Raw genomic sequence first — 20,971 nt, forward strand, 5'->3', positions numbered from 1 at the left:
ACCGGTGTCTTCTGTGCCCGAGGTCTCAGGCTCCTCGGCCCCCATTCCGACTACAGATACCGACGCCACTCTTGGCGGGGAAACTCAGAGTTTAGACAGGCCTGCCACTTCTCAAGGTGTCTTCAGGCCTTCCTTCTTTTCCATTAAGGCTTTCACAAAATCTAAAGCAGCCATGAAAACTAAAAAAGAAGGACCACAGACCCCCTCTCAAGGCCCCATGCCTAAAAAACAGATGCTCAAAATGGCTGAGGATTTGATTACTCTTATCAGGGGTTCTCAACCCCCCTCGGACAAAAGGCCCAAATTGGAGGAAGACTACCCTTCCTCAGATCAAGCCTCTATTACCTCAGAACATTCTGAGGACCAGGAATATTCATATTCCCCTTTTGAAGATTCTGATGCTGAGGAGTCCATTCCCTTGGTCTCCCCCCCCCTGAGGACTATTCTTTTGGGGAAACCCTACATACCTTGAGGGAACACTTTCACTGGGAAGGCCAAGATTACTCAGATTCCAAGAAAAGGCTCAGGGATTTTCTCTTGCTTCCCCAGCACAGGCCTCCTCTGTCTATCCCTCCTGTCTTAGATATATTAGATGATGTGTACACAGAAGCCAGCCTCAACCCAGATTCTTTACCTCCAGCTCCTGTTAAACCTGACAGGTATCACCGGGTTCCTGATTCACACCAGTTCCTATACAAAAGCCATACTGCTGACCCAGAAACTATTTCACAGGGTCCCAAGGGAATTAAGGCCTCCACTGCTAAAAACCCATTACCTTCAGAGAGAGATTCCAGAGCTTTAGAAAGGTGGGAGAAAAAGGTGTACACCTCGGCCACTTTAACCATGAGGGCATTAAACTGTCAGTTCCATATGTTAAAAGTATCAACAGTTTTTGTTATCTCAGTTGAAAAGCAAAATGACACAACCTGAGCAACCAGATTTAAAGGAGTTGCAGGATTTGTTGCATAGTGCAGAGCAAGTGGGTAAACATACCTTGCAGTGTGGTTTTGATGCTTTAGAGGCCTCATGTAGAGCTGTTGTTACAGGGTCTGTCATATGTAGACATGCTTGGCTCAAAGAGCAAACCTTACCAGATCATGTCAAAGCTAAATTACTAGATGCACCTCTTCAAAAAGATGTATTGTTTGGTGTTAAAGCTGAGGAGGTACTAAAGAAAATGGAGGAAAAGGCAAGATCAATGCGAACAGTGAAAGATTTCCTACAGGTACAACCTCCACGTTTCAGCAGAAACTGGCCTTCAAAAAATTGGTCCTTTCCAGCCACGGACAGACCTCAAAGAGGCAGATACAGGCGCCCGAGGGGTAGAGGGCAATCTCAAGGATCATTCAGAGCCAGACAATGGCAAGCACCTACCCCAAGAGGTGGAGAAGATAGATCACAGTCATTCAGAAAGCAGACACAATGACTTTCCCCTTTGCATGCCAAGCAAAGCTTTAATGGCAGCACCTTTAGGCGGAAAACTGGCATTATTTTCAAAAAATTGGCATATTGTCACAAAAGACAAATGGATCCTGGACATTATAGACAGAGGCTACAGATTCCACTTTCACACCCTTCCAAAAATGAGAGGCATGCCAAACCTGCCACAAAATCAAAGGGCAGAGGTACAAAAACAGATTTCAGCTCTCATGGACATGAAAGCTATTCAAGAGGTACCTGCAAAAGAACAAGGTCAAGGTTTTTATTCCAGACTATTCCTGGTACCAAGGAAGGACAAAGATTGGAGACCTATTTTAGACCTATCCATCCTAAACACATATTTACTCATACCAAAATTCAAGATGCTCACATTACAGCAGCTTCTTCCCATGCTGGGCAAGGAGTCTTGGCTGGTAACATTGGACCTCAGGGAGGCATACCTGCATGTCCCTATCAAACAAGATTGCAGAAGATACCTCAGATTTCTTGCAGGTTCAACCCATTATCAATTCTCTGCGTTGCCCTTTGGCTTATCTACTGCGCCCAGAGTGTTTACGAAATGCCTGGCATCAGTAATTGCCTTCTGCAGACTTCAAGGGATACAAATATACCCATATCTGGATGACTGCCTGATCCAAGCGGACAGCAAGCACATACTTCTGAAACACCTGGCGTTTGTAATAAAACTGTTGAACTTTCTGGGATACACAGTCAACAAAAAGAAATCAAAACTAATACCCTCTCATACAAACACCCAGATGGCCTACCTCACGCCAGAGAAGCAAGGGCAACTATCTCAATACTTTGGCAAAATGGCAACCTTCACCAGGCTGACTGCAAGGAAAGTCCTGCAGGCTCTGGGATTCATGGCATCTTGCATCCTGCTGATCCCATGTGCAAAGCTGCATATGAGGAAACTTCAATGGTACCTAAAAAACTTATGATCTCAACACAGCCACAGTTTGGAAACAATTATACCACTCATTCCATGTCTTCAAAAGGAATTTCTGTGGTGGGCTCAAGCATGCCAAAGAAACATAGGTCTCCCCTTCTGCATACCTCAAGCAAATCAAATCATCACAACAGACGCCTCGGACTACGCCTGGGGAGTGCACACAACAGATCAGTGCATTCAGGGAAAATGGTCCCAAAAAGAGAAGCACCTACACATCAATCAAAAGGAAATGCTAGCAGTGCAAAATGCTATTATGGCCTTCAAAGACCTACTGCATCCAGGCCAGCTATTAATACGGACAGACAACACCACAGTGATGTGGTACATAAACAAACAGGGAGGAACTCATTTATACCCCCTGTGCAGACTAGCCATGTCCCTTTGGAACACGGCTCTGGAATTGCAAATCCAACTTCAAGCACAATTCCTGCCAGGGAAGGAAAACACACTGGCAGACAGCCTAAGCAGAAATATGACAGATCCACACGAATGGAAGTTGCATCCTCAAGTTTTTGCAAAGATAACTCAGGCATGGGGACAGCCAGACATAGATCTCTTTGCTACCCACAGAAATTACCAACTGAAAAAATTTTGCTCAAGGACCTATCATCCACAGGCCTGGAAAGTGGACGCACTTTCTTTCAGTTGGACAACATTGACAGTCTATGCCTTTCCACCTCTTCCTCTGCTGCCCAAAGTTCTATTAAAAGCCAGAGCAGAGAGGCCAAACATGATTCTCATTGCTCCAGACTGGCCAAGACAACACTGGTATCCACTCCTGAAGAGCATGACGCATTCCCCACCATGGATCCTGCCTCTAGTGCCTCTTCTGTTGTCCCAGCACAACTTCAAAACTCTTCACAGTCAGCTGAAAACCCTCAATCTAGCCGCATGGAGAATCCCTTGATTTCCCAACAGACCCTCCTCTCCAAGGGAGGTGCAGGATGTCATCTTGGAGGCCAGAAGACCTTCTACTAGAAAAGCCTACTCCACCAAATGGAAACGGTTTTGTGCCTGGAATCAGAAAAAGGGCCATAATCCTTGGGAAATAAATTTACCTCAAATATTACAGTACCTAGCTGAGATGTTAAACAGTGGACTTTCCTTCTCCTCCATCAAGATCCATGCTTCAGCCATTTCTGCACAATACAACACACATCCTCCTTTATTCTCTCATCCTCTGTTAAGACAGTTCCTCAGAAGGGCTAAGAATATAACCCCCCCCCCCCCAAGGAAACCACCAGTACCTGCTTGGGACTTCAACTTCATTTTGGAAAAACTGACCCTGCCTCCATTTGAGCCAGCTGCTTCAACAGAACTGCAATATTTGTCATGGAAAACAGCCTTCCTTCTGGCTATCACCTCAGCACACAGGGTTTCGGAACTACAGGCCCTCATGGCTGTGCAACCTTTCATCATTTTCCATCAGGACAGAGTTTCCTTACGAACCAGCCCTTCCTTTATGCCAAAGGTAGTATCCAGTGTAGCCTTGAATCAGACTATCCACTTACCTACCTTTTACCCTAACCCACAAAACAAAGGGGAAAGACTACTACATTCCTTGGACATTCACAGACAACTTCTTTATTATTTGGACAGGACAAAGCCATTCAGAAAATCCGAGCAACTCTTTGTGTCCTATGCTACAGGTGCTCAAGGAAAGGCTATCTCTAAACAGACAATCTCAAAATGGATAGCCCACTGCATACGCTTTTGTTACTCATTTCATGGAAAAACTGTGCCTTCAAGCATCAGATCCCACTCCACAAGGGCCACAGCTACCTCTGCAGCTTTCCTCAGGGGGGTTCCTACCAAGGACATTTTGGAAGCAGCCACTAGGAGTTCTCTGCACACTTTCTCCAAGCACTATCACCTTCCACTTTACTCTAAATCTAGAGCGGGCTTTGCCACAGCAGTCTTGCAGGGCATCCTTGCTCCTCCTAGTTCCACTTAGTAACTGCCACCCCTTTTTAGCTTTGGGATTCTACCCATCTGTTATGACTGCAGCTGTATGCACGATGAACATAGTACAGTTTTGTACCTACCATAAATGTAGATGTTCGAGTGCTAATATAGCTGCAGTCCAGGTTTCCCTCCCTCCATCCCCTCTTGGGACAGGCCTTATGACAAACACCTTCTCATACAACCTGATTGGGGTATTCTTTTATGGTGTATTTGCTTGCAAACTACTGTTTTTTGATTATTCTATATTGCATTATTACATAAGTTTATGTTTTGCCTTCCTTCTGGGGGCACCTGACATCTGGGGCAAGAAAAACTGAAGAAGATGGTGTCGGCTGGTTCTTTTATACCCCTGCCGCACTGACGTCAGGGAAGAAGCGACGACAACCGACGCCGGACCTAGACTTCGGAATTCGGCCGACCGAAGACCCGCCTGACGGCAGGATAACCCATGTGTTATGACTGCAGCTGTATTAGCACTCGAGCATCTACATTTATGGTAGGTACAAAACTGTACATTAGTACTGCTGACACAGTTTAGTAATTTCATATCAATGTATTCTTTTTTTAAACAAGAAACATCTTTATTGAATTATCACTTATAACATAGGCAGTCATACATTTATATAAATGAAAACAAACCATAATGACATATTTTCAGTTACAAACATTGTACATCACTTGTAATGTATACAGTCATTGTCAGTTGAACATTGCATAGCTCATTGAATTCCTGCCTTCCCTTAAACCTCATTCCTCCTCCAAAACATTATTCTACATCTATTGTTCTCACAGTTTCCATTTTTCTGTGTAATTTGCTCCCACCCTTTTCTAAAGGTCCTACTTTATTTGTTACTATATTCACTGCTTCTAGTATGGTTGATTTAGACTTGGATTTCTAATTTCTAGTAATTGTGGTTTTGGCAGCCATTAAACTCAGCAAGGCTTTACCATGTCTAGGCAATTCCAATTCTGTATCACAGCTCAAAACCATTTCCTTAGTTACACCAATTTGCTCAGTCAGTTTTTCTGACAGAGTAGTCTGCAGGGAATTTTTAAAGTGTGTCAACTTATTACGCTCCCAAAAAATATGTTCTCAATTACCTCTTTCTTTCCTCATCACACCTCCAACATTTGCAAACTACCTGAAGAAAAATTATTTGAAGTCTGCATGGGTTATAAAAATAGCTATGTAGACGCAATTAAAAAACACAAAGTTTCTAGACTTTGTTACATATTTGAAACTGCGGTGGTGGTGCTGCGGTAGTATTGTCGCCTCATAGCAAGAAGTTGTCCCGTTCGATTTTCAGCTAAAGCGTCTTCTGTGTGGAGGCATGCGTGAATGGGCATGCCTTCGTTGGAGGTTGTGCATCAGGGCTGGTAACCCGGTACGTAAAAATCCACTACCAATCATTAGCGGACAGGAATTCCGCTGTGGCGACCCCTAACCGGGAAAAGCCGAAAGACACAAACAAACATATATCCTCTCATTGTGTCTTTATGAATTGCTTATCCATTCTCTCTTCCCAATCCTCTCTAACTCCTTTGATTAATTCCTATAGTTTCCATGTATTTTATATGCCTTACTAATTATCCATTTTTTTAACAGCAACTTTTTCTAAATCTGTACCAGTGCTGATCTTTCATATTAACATATTCTTGTCGTAAATCTAATCAAACTGTGCTGCAATATGTTGTTGGAAAGAAAAAAAATCAGTATCTGGGCTGCTACATGTTTTTTTTATTTGATTTTACACTAGCAACATAGTAGAATGGAACTCATGGTGGCATGGATTGAAGTTTGGCCAACAGTATTTTGTTTTTCGGTACTGTGACAGTTCTCTAATGTTATAATTGGATTCATTTTCAGCATCATTGTTATACCTCCTTTCTGTTCAGGGCACATCAGGTGACAAATCTATATTTATAAACAGAAAAGTTTTTTTTCAGGTTGTGAAACACTAAAATTAGTCAAATGAGTAAGAGAGTCCATGGTGAAGGAACTTAGGCCCTTAAAGAATTATATGGACAAAATGGACATGTTGGTCTTGGGACTGTGTGGATACTTTGGGGATGAGCTACACGATGCAAGAAAGGAGGAGGACGGCAGGCTGATAAGTTGAGAATGGAGTAAAGCAAAATAGGAACAATTTTAACGGGAAACCTTGGTTTTCTGACTTTCTCTGGGGAAGTACATTTTAATGCAAAGTGTAGAAGGCAGTTAGTAAGACTGACTGCTAGCAGTTAATATGAGCTTCTTCCTGTAGATGCAGGAAAGAGCTGTGAGGGTAGCAGTTTGAAAATACAGAAGGCTGAAGTGCAGGCTGTTGTATTGGGAAGTGGCAAGTGGCTTTAAAAGATAAGTGTGAAAATAGTGACTGACTGAGAACATTAAAAAGGTAGTTCTGGCAGCAGTTAGAAAATGCATTAAGAAAGGAGGGCAATATAGATCAGTGTGTGTATGTACCTTGAAGAAGCTTTCCAGTGAGCTAGCACGTGTGTATAATTACTGAGCACGTGCAAGTAAGGCTGCCATTTTGTAGAATGTTGCAGAGGTGTAAGCATGTATGTACGTCTAGTAGTCAGTTTGTTTATATTTTATGTTGCTGCTATCAATCCTGATGTGTTTGCATGTAATAAAGTTTGAACACTTAAGCCTCTTCATCTTAATTAGCTACATAAGACCGCGACATGATGTCAGAATGGGATCCAATGTCAAGACTATGAGGCACACAGTTAAAGTTGGAGGAATATGCAGGAGTGGATCATTCCTACTGCTCAAACAAATCACAAAACAGGTCAAAAATGAATTCCAGCTACTAAAACTCACTTAAATGAATTTTTACTCAGAATATAAAACTAAAAGTACTCGGAAAGCTCAAAATGAATTCTTAGTTAAACGAAATGTCCAAAACTGCAACATATTGATAAAAGTATTCAAAGTAGTTACAAAAGTGTTTGAAATGATAATCCAAATCGCATAAAATGTATAAAGCAAGGAAAACAACCATATTTTTTGCTATGCACTACTTTTTCACATTAATTGGAGCTCCAAAAACAGATGGTTCTCCCACCAATTCCACTTAAAAACACTTAAAACTTTAATAAAATATACGATGATAAGATAAAATAAAATAAACACACTGGCTCATAAAACGGATAAGCGCTTTCGGTATAATACCTTTTTCAATTCCTAAATGTTTGCCAGTGAAACTTCTTCTTAAATACCTTCTTTTCCTAGTGTTCACTCACTTAGATGCATTTAATAACCATAGCAGCAGACACACCCTTCTAATTACGTCATTTTGCATGCTGAAGATCTTTCCCTTTTAGTGCAGGTTTTAAAGGGACAAATGCATTCAGACCTGGTGACTGATCTGATTGCAAATTCATTATCCACTTCATCTCTTCAATTTCTGTTCAGTTTACTAAATCCCCACCTCTTGGTGTTTCATGAAGCCTAGCTAGTGCCATGAACTTGAAAGAATGACTGTCATTTATCTTCTTCTTTCGGCTTTTCCTGGTTAGGGGTCACCACAGCGGATCATCTGTCCGCTCATGATTGGCAGTGGAGTTTTACAGTCTTGAGTTGCCAGCCCGGCGCCCAACCTTCCACAGAAGGCACACACACATGCACACACTCACACCTAGGGCTAATTTAGAGTGTCCACTCCACCTACTGCATGTCTTTGGGATGTGGGAGGAAACTGGAGCACCCGGAGGAAACCCACGCGACCACAGGGAGGACATGCAGACTCCACGCAGAAGGCACCCCAGCTGAGAGTCGAACCAGAGAACCTCTTGCTGTGAGGCGGCAACACTAACCGCTGCACCACCGTGGCCGCCCTCTAATATGCATATAAAGTGCATTGCTGGTAACTTTTTTTCTTATGTCAGATAAGTGCTTTAGGATACGTTCCTTGAGCATTTGATTAGTTTTCCCTATGTAGTATGCCTTGCAGTGACTGCAGGTTGCCACATAGATAATGTTCTTACTCCGACAGTTTGCGAATCCTTCAAACTTATAGTTCCTTTTAGTCAGAGGATGTGTAAAAGTATTTGAGATGTTTATATGAGAGCATGCCTTGCAACTTCCACATCTGAATGTTCCAACTCTCCTGTTAATCTGAAAACTCCTGTCTTCAGAAATAGCTTCAGTTTCTGTTTTATAACATAATAGTCTTTTTAAGTTTTTCCTGTTCTTAAAAGAAAAGCTGGGTTGATCTCCAACAATTTCCCTAATTTTGTTGTCAGATGTTAGCACTGGCCAAAATTTTCTGATGGTATTATGAATAGCAAAATTGTCAGTACTATATGTTAACTGGCATCTCAGATTGGACTTTACCTCCTTTCGCTTGATCTTAACTATTTCACCTTAGTCCGAGAAATAGGGTCTTCCCCTCTGAGAGTGTAGTTCCAAGGTAGTTGCTTCATTGGTCTGTCTCTTTGACTTTGTATCCTCTCTTATTAAAGTCATTGATACGTTTAATTTGCTCCTCCCTGTAATCCTCATCCCTCGTGCAGAGCTTGGACACTCGAGTTAGTTGGTTAGTCACTATGTTGTCAAGAACATGCCTGGGATGCATGCTAGTATTGTGTAGTAAATGATTGCGCCATACTGGTTTCCTATACATTCTAGTGTTGATGCTTCCTGTGTCATCTAACATTAACTTATCCAAGAATTCTATCTCTGTATTAGAAGATATCACTTCAAAAATGAAGTTGTGTTGGTCAAAAATTGTACAAAATGTTCCAAGGAGGTTAAATAGCCATCCCATATGAGAAAGACATCATCCACAAATCGATTATAGAAAACTATATTTCTATTCCATTTGTTGTTAATATCTGCTTTCCATAGCTCTTCCCTTCTTGCCAGGACCAGATTGGCATAACTATTTGTGCATGGAGTTCCCATCGCTACCCCCGACTTATGCCAGTAGTAAGTACTACCATACAGAAACACATTGTTATATAAGACCAATTCCAAGAGACTACATAGTAAATGGATATCATTGGTTGCTTTGTGCTTCACACCAAAGTCTCTGATCGCTTCGATCCCCAAATCATTGGGTATGGACGTGAACAAACTGTTCACATCCATAGTTACCAATAATAAATTCATACAAGTATTTATCTGTTGCAGTTTCTTGTAAAGTCTGCTTAAGAACTCAGCTGAGTCCTTGGTCACTGCAGGTGCGTGAGGTAGCAATTTCTTTAACTCCCTTTCTATAAAAATAGAAAGGGGTTCAGTTATCCATCCTTTTCCTGAAACGACTGGTCGCATCGGAGGGTCATGTAGATTCTTATGCACCTTAGGCATTCTATTGATGCTAGGTATAGTAGGATGACATACTTCAAAAAAATCAAACAGCTCTTTGCTTATCGATCTTTTCATGAGCTTGTCATAAAGTGTGTCTTGTACACTTTGTATAATGTTCAATTCTCTTTTATCAATCCTTCTGTAGGTGGCTATATCCGCTAGCATCTCCTTCATCTTGGTATCATAGAACGACATATCCAGAACTATAATTGCCCCTCCTTTGTCAGCTTGTTTGATCATGATGTCCTTCATATTCTGTAGTTCAGATAGTGCTCTCTTCTCATGTAGAGTTAAGTTGTGGAAATGTTTACTTCCCTTTTGCTATCTATATTCAGCCACTTCATTTTCACATAATCGCACGAAGGCATCAACAACCGGATGACATACAGGGACAAACGTACTTGCTTTCCTATATCCAATTCTAGTGTGAGATTCATCATTGTTTGTATTTCCGAAGAGATGCCTTAAAGTCACATTCCTCCCAAAATATTTTAGATGTAGAATAAATTCACTCATTGGTGAACGCAAGGATGGTATGAAACTCATTCCTTTCTCTAATAGTCGAGTCTGATCTCTTGTTAATAAAATACTCGATAATTGAAGCTGTTCAAAGTATCTGAAGTGTACAAAGTGTTTGCAGGTTTGTGCAGTATTACAGCGCAGTTATTTTGCAAGATACAGCCATTTCAAATAATATTTTGCAAAGTGCAGTCTTTTGAAGAGTTTACTGGGCATTTGAATGTTGCTGCAAGTACCTGGTATGTGTGCATGTTTGTATATAATTACGAGGGTCATATTTTGCATTGTATTTAAGCATACTTTGTTGGCACGGCAGAAGGATTTTGCAGACCTGCCCCACTAGTATTTGATAATAATATTGCAGAAAGTTGGAGAGTGTTTGAGCAAGAATATGATATTTTCATACAGGCTCCATTTTCTGACAAAGATGCACATACAAAGGCATTTATTCTGCTTAATTTAGCTGGTTCAGACGCTATTGAAAGAGAGCATTCATTTGTGTATGCACCTGCTGTGTATACAAGGGAGGGGGAAAACACCATATAGTGGTACTGGCTGAAACAAGGGAAGACCCAGAGTGCTTAAAATGTAAATTTAGAGAAACGTGTAATCCCCAAATGAATATTACAATGGAAAGACACATATTTTATACAAGAGATCAAATGCCTGGTGAAACGTTTGCAGCATATATATAACTGACTTGAGAAATAAGGCTAAAATGGGCATATTTTGTGAATTAAGGGATGAGTTGATAAAAGACAGGCTTGTGTGTGGTATTAGAGATGATACAGTGAGAAAGATTTTGCTTTGAGGCAGTGATTTAACTTTTAATTAAGCCATAGAGATTTGTCAAGTATACAAGCTCACAGAAAAGCACACAGACATTCTTACAAATGAGAAATGCATGCTTCCAGCATCTTTCAGAGCTAATGTTGATAGTATGCAGCACGTGATTAAAATATACAGGTCAAAGGTTGGAGTTGCCACAGCCCCAACTTCAGCGAGACCCAGAAACTTTCTAGCAAATTCCAAGGTGTGCTCTGTAAAGCAGACATGCTCAGTGAAGCAAAAGGGTGAGTCAGCAAATTTAAAGCATTTATCCTCACCTAGCCTCATAGTCAGCTGTCATAATTGTGGAAATCATGAGTCTAAGAGAGAAAAGTGCTTAGCTTTTGGTCAGCAGTGTCACAAATGTAAACAGTGGAATCATTTTCAAAGGTTTTGTAAATCAAGAGAGGTCTATTCTTTTATTAAAAGAGAACATTCCAAGAGAGAAGTTGATCAATTAGAGCTGTGACCCTACTTTTTATGTTGATGGTGCATCTGTGCTTAGTGAAACAGTCAATGCAGTAGATCTGTGGGCAAAGAATGAAGTATTTTGTACTGTTCGGATTAATGGGAGACCCATAGGGCTCAAAGTTGATACAGGTTCAAAGTGCAGTGTTATGTCAGTAGAAACATTTGCTACAGTAAAAGCTGGTGAAAAGCTTGATTTGGCAAAGTATGCAAAGCTTGTTGCCTATGGTGGTAAAGAAATTCAAACTGAAGGTTCAGTAGTGCTTTCATGTTACTCTGCTGGGAACAACTATGACTTGCAATTTTGCATAGTCAAGAGGTACATATAGTCATTTTATTAGGCCTTAGAGACCGTTTGAAAATGGGACTGAGTTCATTTAATAAGGAAGACCACCATGTAAGCTTGAAAGACAACTGTTTCTAATTTCACCCAGACTATTTTTTGTACCTATGCCGATCTTTCGAAGAGAAACTAGGTAAACTCCCAGTTGTGTACTCCATGAAGTTAGACCCTGAAGTCAGTCCAGTCGTCAGACCAGCACAGAAAGTTCCAGTAGTTATGCAGGGTAGAGTCAAAGTCGAGCTAGACAGAATGGTGCAGCAAGGAGTGATTTATCCAGTAGAAGAGCCAACTGAATGGGTATCCTCCATGGTAGTAGCTTATAAGAAAAAGTCAGATATTAGACTATGTATTGATCCACAAGACATGAGCAAAGCACTAAAATGACCTCCTCATCCTATGTGTACAGTTGAAGAAGTTGCTGCTCTTATGCCAGATGCCACTGTTTTTTTTCTGTTCTAGATGCAAAAAGTTAATCTTGGCAAATTTTGCTTGACCATAAATCTTCATTGCTAACCACTTTCAGTACTCCTTTTGGAAGGCACAGATTTTTGAGAATGCCATTTGGGATAAATTCTGTCAGTGAGGGCTTTCAGCGTGCAATGGGACAATTTTTTTCTGGCTATCCATGTGCTATTATAGTAGATGATATTCTGGTAGCAGGCCATGGTGAAGTCGAACATGACAGAAACCACAGGAAAGTTCTGGAAGAGCTTGTGAAGTGAATCTTAAATGTACGGTCCCAGGGATTTTTTGTTTTGATTCAGCCTTTGTTTACATTTCAGGTTTACCTTTCTGAGCATGCTCACCTTTGGCTGAGGGGGGGGAGGAGTGCTTGAAGGAGGTTTCAAAGGTGTTAGTCAAATTCCATCTCAAATTGCGGTTGTACTGACAACAGCTCTCCCAGTGAGACATTCATTAGTTTCATCAGTGCATTTTACTCATTCAGAAAAGTAGCCTTTCAGGCATTTTATGACCTGACTGCTGCTATTTTGGAAAGCACATCAGTAATTCAAGGCTTTTAAAACATTAGTAAACAGAGTTTTTTGTTTCTTTCATTTCATATTTTATTCTGGCTGATTGTGAATCCTGGCCATCTACAACAATTTTATGACATGTCTTCTACCTGTAGAAAGCGTCTGAGTCAGCCAAACAGTAGTGGAAACCATATTTATCTTTCTTTCGTGTTTTACTGTATTCTGATTTTTGAAGACTATCCTGAAATAGTGACTTTCTGACCTAGTAATTCCATGGAAAGCAAGTGTGTGACAGAAGTTTGGAGCATTAGTAGACACATTCTTCCGTTCTTTTTCATCTTCTAGTTTGATATTTACTGATTTCTGAATACTACTAGACAAATGCACCATTTTTATGAGCGGGCTGCTTGTACGTCTGTAGAAGCATGAGTGATGCAAAATTTAAAAATTAGTACACACTGATGTCCCTTTTCCCTGGCACAGCTTTTTTTATTTGAAATCTGAGCCAGGAGCTGGGGGCATAGTTCCCCAATCTAATGTAAGTCAGAGGGGAACACAAATCCAAAGGTTAGTTTATTCCTGGAAGCTGAAACAAGACTGGAACTGTGGATTTACAGGATATTTAAAAGTAAAATGACACTGTGGATGGGAATGTAAGTGACATGTCGAAGTGGACGTGACTTCTGTCAGCTTACCTCTGACCCTAATTTTAAACACTGGGATTGTCCCTTTAAGTTGAATCCTCAGAAGTGCAAATTCAGGCTACAAGAAGTTATTTATTTGGACGGTGTAGTGGTGCAGCGGTTTCATTGTCGCCTCACAGCAAGTGGGCCTCCAGTTCTATTTTCAGCTGGGATGCCTTCTGTGCGGAGTCTGCATGTTCTCCCTACATCCATGTGGGTTTCCTCCAAGTGCTCGGGTTTCCTCCCATGTTACAAAGACATGTCTAGACTGTTTCTCCCAGGGCCTTTGCTGAAAATTGACTTCGTTCCAAGTCTGATTTTTCTGGTAAACAAATGTCAAATAAATAAATAAATTTATGTTGATCATTTGTTTACTGGTTCAGGCTTACAACCAGATCCTTCCAAGCAAACAGCAATTCTTGACTTGCCAGCTCCAGTGTTCAAGCTCTGCAATGTTTTCTTGGCATGGTCAACTATCTAAGCAAGTTCATTCCAGATTTTAGCCAACTTTTAGCTCCGCTCAGAGAGCTGACATGCAAAGATTTTACCTGGTCCTGGTTGGAACAACACGGAAGAGCATTTGATGTCCTGAAACAGAGAATTGCCAGTCTACCTACTTTAAGATACTATGATGTTCACAAACCAGTAACTCTTTCTTGTGATGCTTCTAAGTTTGGTCTTGTTGCAGTCATTCTTCAAGAGGGTAGACCAGTAAGCCTATGCTTTGAGAACTTTAACCCAAACCAAGATGCAGTATGTTCAGATAGAGAAGGAACTCTTGGCAATTGTGTTTACATGTTCAGAGTTTCATGATTCTATTTATGGCCAACCTATTCAAACTGAGACCGATCACCAACCTGTAGTCACTATTTTGAGAAAGCTTATGCACACAGCTCCTGCAAGATTGCAACGCATGATGTTGAAATTGACAAAGTATAATTTCAATCCTGTTTACCCAAAAGGTAAGCTTCATTATCTTGCTGATACATTATCTAGAAAACCCAGAAAAAAAAAACACTGAATAGCAGGAGAATGAGAAATTTGATTTTGAAGTTATGGAAGTGAGACATTTTTCTTCCACACATCTTGATTACCTTAGAACTCATACAGTTTCAGTTCCAATTCTCCAGAAGCTCAACCACTTTTTCAGCTGAGGATGGCCATCAAAGCAGTCTTGTTTACCTCTAGAAGTACAACCATATTTTCCCAGCAGAGATGATATTTTGTCTGACAATGGTATCTTCATGAAAGGTTCAAAAGTGATTGTTCCAAAATCCTTGCAACAAGAGTATATTAACATCTTGCATCATGTCCACCCAGGAACTGATTCTACCAAAAGAATGGTGAGAGGGCTAGTATTTTGGCCTTCTATGTTGAGAGATATTGAGAGAGTACTTTCATCTTGTTCTGTTTGTAATAGTACTAAACCGAATCAGCAGAAAGAACCACTTCAGCTAAACCAGATTCTTGAACTACCTTGGTCAACAGTAGCTACAGATATTTTCGAATGGAATGGTCAACATTACTTGGTGTTAATAGACTCTTATTCAGATTGGCTCGAGATTGACCTACTTCCTAATCTTATGTCCAGTACTGTCATTGCTAAGTTGACGAGACATTTTTCTGTCCATGGTAGTCCGCATAAAGTTATTTCTGACAATGGTGCACAGTTTACAAGTCAGCAGTTCAAGAGATTTGCTGAAGAGTGGGACTTTATTCATGTTATGAGTAGTCCTGAGTATCCACAGTCAAATGGTTTGGCAGAATGTGCAGTTCAAAGTGCAAAAGAGTTGTTAGAGAAGTCAAAACAAGACAATACCAATGTTTTTCTGAATCTCCTGACTCAGAAACATTTGTTGCAGTGATCATCTTGGTTCACTTGCCCAGAGACTTGTGTCGAGGCAAACCAGAACCACACTACCAGTCAGTAGCAGTTTGTTGGTTCCATGTGCTAAGAACAACAAAGCTGTGAAAGCTCAACTTCTGAAAAAGCGTTTGTCCCAGAAGTCCTGTTATGATAAGACCAGCAAACCGTTCAGTCCATTACAAGGAGGGGAGGTAGTGAGGATGCAGACAGCAAAAGGTTTTGATTGGATTGGAGTTGTGAAAAGTTTATATCGAGATCTGAGATTGTACATTGTGGAATCGCAAGGAGTAGAATTTAGACGGAATTGGAAACATTTAGTACTGGTGTCTGAGCCAGTATTGCAGCATCTTCCCTGTGATAAAGACTGTAGTTCTCAGAGTGACCTATCCAGTGTTCTAGTTCCAGAGGACAATCCAGCAAATACCCCTGTTCCTGAGAATATTCCCGAGAGTCCTAAAGCAGATCATTCACCAATGACTGTCCCTGTTGCTAAACCCAATCCTAACTGCTACATTGCTAGAGCAGATCGCATTTCCAGACCATGTTCCAGATACACGGCAACTTGGACATGTATGTTGTTTACTCATTATTGTGTCTATAATTTGTATGCCTATTGAAATGTCATTAATATTGCAAGACAACTCAGTAAAGAGGGAGGATGTAGGTCAGAGTGTGTATATACCTTTAAGAAGCTTTCCAATGAGCTAGCATGTGTGTATAAATACTGAGCATGTGCAAGCAAGACTCCCATTTTGTAGAGAGCTGCAGAGGTGCAATCATGTATGTATGTCTAGTAGTCAGGCATTCAGTTTGTTTATATTTTTTGTTGCTGCTATCAATCCTGATGTGTTTGTATGTTATAAAGTATATAAACAAACTCCCAAACCTCTTCATCTTAACTAGCTACATCAGATGAGCGACAGGCAAGTCAAAAAGTTGAGGACACCAGTTTGATTTAGAAAGGATGTGATGAAATATAATAGAGAGAAGGAAAGGGCATAAATATTGTGAACAACAACATGGAGGGTGAAACTTGGCAGCCATGAAAGAGGCAGCATGTCTATTCAGGAGGAGAAGGGTTTATCTGAAGAAAAAACTTGTAGGTGCATTGGTAAACCAAAAATCTTCATCATTCCATCTTTATTTAAAGTCACGTTCCCACACGGGATGATTTTCAGCACCATTTTGTGGTTTTCATTTCTCTTAAACAATTTTAGTCTCCAAGGTTTGTCTTCTTTTTACTCCTTAGAATTATTTTTGATGGTCACTATATCAGAAGCTTTATTTTACACGTGGTGTAGCCAGAAGGTCGCATACAGTGGACAAAAAACAGTGCATGGAATGCTTATCCTGCCTGGGATCAGATCTGACCCGAAACATGGATGTGGTGTAAAGCTGTAGTCACTCATATTTTTGGTTTTTGAGGAAAGACCATTAGGGAATAACTTCAAGATCAAAGAAGACTCATTATAATACAACTAGAAGCAGCACTCATGGCAGCCAGTCACCATCAAAGAATCATCTTCACATGATCACATCTCCCAACAGTCAATACAGAGATTGTTGGCAAATATTTTTGATGGGAGTGGTGAGGGTAACCAAGCAGTTGTTTTTGCTAAGTTTGTATGGGTAAGTGGAAAAGGAACTTGGTAACAACAGTAATGCTACTGGGGGAAAAATGATTACAAAGAAGTGGAAGTCTTGAGAACCCCCCCTCCCCAGTGTCTTCTAACCAAGTTAACTAGTCAAGAAAGAGAGGATGGCTGAGAGGGGAGAAGACAGCAGTGGAGGCTAAAGTGGCAACTTTGGATACAGAGGGAGAAGTATATACTTCAACAAGATGTAGGGATTACCCAAAAAGAGGAGGAGGAATAGGGGCAGGATAGGAGAGGGAAAGGGGAGCTTGCCCTGAAAGGGGAGAAAAGCTCATAATTTGGATCTGGGTAAGCCAGTTACCTGTGTCAGAAAGTTAATAAATGAAGCAATATTTGGATCAAACAGTTTGATTTGTAGTATTGGGGAGATAAATGTAGGTATTATAATAGCTGAAAGTTTACATAAACACGTTATCTTGGGGCAGATTATTTCTTTAACTTTCTGTCTAGTTTTTAATTGTATTCATTCTGTGTTTCTTTTTCCCATCATAGTTCCAGGTTAAAGTGTGTATAGATTTAATTTTGGGCTTATAAGACCAATAGTTTGGAAATATTACTTGCACATTGATGAAAGATCAATGGATGGAATAAAATCATACTCTAGTTTTGTATTTATTTTTATATATATGAGTAATGTAATTATCACCTGACTGAAGTAGTCAAACTGTGAGTTAAGTTTAGTTGTGTTCGTAAAGGAGTAATATAACCAAGACTGTAAAAGGGATGGTTGAAGAATGTATGTGCAGCGTGCTTGGAGATTGCGCAATGTGTACAATATGGAATACGGTAATGTAAATAAATACCACTTTTAAAAGCAAAATCCCCAAAGTTTTGTTAACAGTAACCCATGGAAGTGTACTGTATTTATTAAAAAAGCAACAGTGGTCACTGCTGGACTGGAAACCACAAAACTATTAAAAAGTAAATTCCAACTAACAAAACCACTGCAGGACTCGATACTTCAAAAAACAGGTAAAGTTTTAATTACCACGTTTGTCCTAACAAGAAGGAAATCCTCAGAAAAAAATGTTAAACAACATGAACATTTTAAATAGCCTACCATACAAATCATATGACCATCTTCACATGAAAAAATGTTCAACACCAAATCCATTTAAAAACCTACAGAAATTACAATAAATTTAAGTAGAATATCAAATCAACTTCCTATAAATATTAAAATATACAACATATCAGTAGTATAGCTAGGGTGGGGTGAAGTGGACAATTGTCTTGGAAGCAAACATGTTGAGGGTGTAGTCAGATAATCTTTAATGTATACCGGCTTTTGAAAGCCTGCTTTGCATTTGAGGTCAAACCTGAGTGCTCTGGGGGATCTGTGTATGATCTAAAGTGTAGCAGCTGCTAGCTACATTTGTAGTATGCAATTTAAAAATAATTTTTTTTAAGCTGAAGCCTGAGTGCTGTAGCTCTCCTTGTGGGGCATAAACTATAGCAACTGCTTGCTACAGTTTTAAAGAGAAAATATTTATTTTTTTATCTAAGACTGTAACATTTCTTGCAGGGAATAAACTTTTGTAGCAAGCAATTTGCTACAGTTTAAAAGATTTTTTTTTCTTTTACCAAAATGAGTGGAAAGAAGGTTTTGGGAAAGGTTGCAGAAATGGGATCTGATTGGCTGGAGAAGAAGAGATGGAGAGGTGGGTGTAATTTCTGTAAAATCTAGAATGTCTGTAAAATGCAGTGTTAATGTATTTCATTGTGATATATACATATATATATATATATATATATATATATATATATATATATATATATATATATATTTGATAGGCTTCATTTTGTTTTGCCTGTATAGAATACATCGCATGCTAAACATTTTGCAACATGTACTTTGCCAGTAGTTTTACAATTAAAAGAACTTAAACTTTAGACAATACAGCAAAAGAATCCAGACACCAACTTCGCACTTTCATCCACTTTTAATTTAACTGGACTTCATCAGAAACAGAGTCACCCATCACACAAGCCCATGAATACAAAATTTCAAAAGTCGCATGATAGCAAACCATTCAAAATTTAAAGGCACATTTCAGTATAAACTACTTTAATACATAGATGCTAATACTAAAGGCAGTATAACCATACCTTTGTAAACTTTAGTATAAAAAGTACTTTAGTATAAAAAAATGCTTATTTACAAATGTTATTAAAAAAAATTAAATAAAACAAATAAAGTTTCAAGGTCTTTGTGCTTGTAAAACGCACTTTATATTGACCATTTTGTTGAGACCTGGGGCCTGATCAGCCACCAATAAAATTTGCCAAAGACTTTCATGACATTCTAAAGTAATCTTAAAATTACTACTAAACAAACTGACATCTACTTGCTCCAAAACATAAAAAGAACATTTCTTGAAATCCACACAACTCAATGAGTGTCTGGCTAGCGCATTAGAAGGGTCTTTTTCTTAATAGCCAAGGTATGTTCATAAACCCTCCTACGTAAAGCTCTTATGATTTTTCCTACATAAAAATATTTACAAGAATTACAGTGGTGCAGCAGTAGCATTGTCACCTCACAGCAAGAGGTTCTCCCGTTCGATTCTGGGCTGGAGCGCCTTCTGTGTGGAGTCTGCATGTCCTCCCCACGGTCGAGTAGCGTTCGAAAGACATGCGTGAATGAGCATGCCTTCGTTGAAGGTTGGGTGTCGAGCTGGCACCTCGGCACCATAAAAATCTACTGCCAATCATTATCGGACCGGAGTTCCGCTGTGGCGACCCCTAACCGGGAAAAGCCGAAAGAAAAACAACAACAGACAGCCACATAAACCACATTTAATGTGTCACAAGTATAACGCCCCTTATCCTAAAAGTCCTGTTGATGTGTTTAAATTAGATAGAAGATGAACCCATAATAAATCTACATTGTCGACACTGTCCACATGGGTAAGTGCCCGGGTTGTCAACTTTTGACTTATGATCATGGCTGTTACTTCAAGAATGGATTTAATGTTAACTGTCTTCCTGTACGTGAACAATGGTTTGTTACCCAAAATTTTAACTAAATCTGGATTACCCAGAATGACCTTCCAGTTGTCAAAAAGAATGGACTTTATGCTCATTTCATTAGATATTGGAATGGGGAATGCCAACCTATAATTCACTGTTTTTTCGTGTGCAGCCCTAGTGATAATTACCATAGATGCAGACTCAGACTCTCTGTTGTTCATACCTTTGGTCGTGCTATGTTGTCTCTAAGCCCCATAACCGCAGTAATGATGTTATCCAACCAAAAAGAGTCGTAACCCCTCTGTTGAAAAAAACGAAATAATTTCCTGACCTTGTTAATAAAAAACAAATGGTCACTAGTTAAATGATTCAAACTTATAAATTGTCCTTTAAGTACTCCATGCTTAATGTGACTAGGATGTAAACTGTCTTTGTATAAATACTGATTCACAAATGTAGATTTCCTGTAAATCTGACTAACAAAATCCTGGTTAAGGGAGCCTGTTTTCAAATGGATATCCAAAAAGTCTATCTCATTACAAAAATGTCCAATGGTAAACTTAAAAAAGTTAGTTGAATTGTTCAAATCACAAACAAATGTAGAAAAGGACTCCATATCACCCCTCCACAAAGAAATTAAATCATCATTGTGACGTCTGTAAAAGACTGTTGTCAGCCATGGTGTGTGTGGTAAGAGGTTGCAATTCCCACATGGCCATGACTAAATTAGCAAATAAAGGGGCTACTCGTGACCCCATGGCCACACCTGTGGTTTGTTGAAACAAAAGATCTCCAAACTTGAAAAAACTATTCTCAAGTACAAGTTCCATGTGAGGACACAGTGTTTACCATGTCATTGTCAATGTTAGTATATTGACTTAAAACTCTCTAAATAAATTCAAACCACTTTCCTGTTCAATACATGTGTATAATGAAGTCACATCAAGTGAAGCGAAAGTAAAAGGAAAATATTCCCAACTAACC

At 39.7% G+C, this 20,971-nt stretch overlaps 1 protein-coding gene across 3 annotated transcripts in view; it reads left to right on the forward strand.

Annotated features, from left to right (window-relative positions):
* Positions 1-20,971, forward strand: part of SLC23A2 (solute carrier family 23 member 2) — a 1,130,684-nt gene that overhangs the window by 1,041,765 nt on the left and 67,948 nt on the right. The window lies entirely within an intron of this gene.

The sequence above is a fragment of the Protopterus annectens genome, chromosome 9.part0 (assembly GCF_019279795.1).
Source record: "Protopterus annectens isolate FY-2018-M chromosome 9.part0, PAN1.0, whole genome shotgun sequence".
NCBI classification, from domain to species: Eukaryota; Metazoa; Chordata; order Ceratodontiformes; family Protopteridae; genus Protopterus; species Protopterus annectens.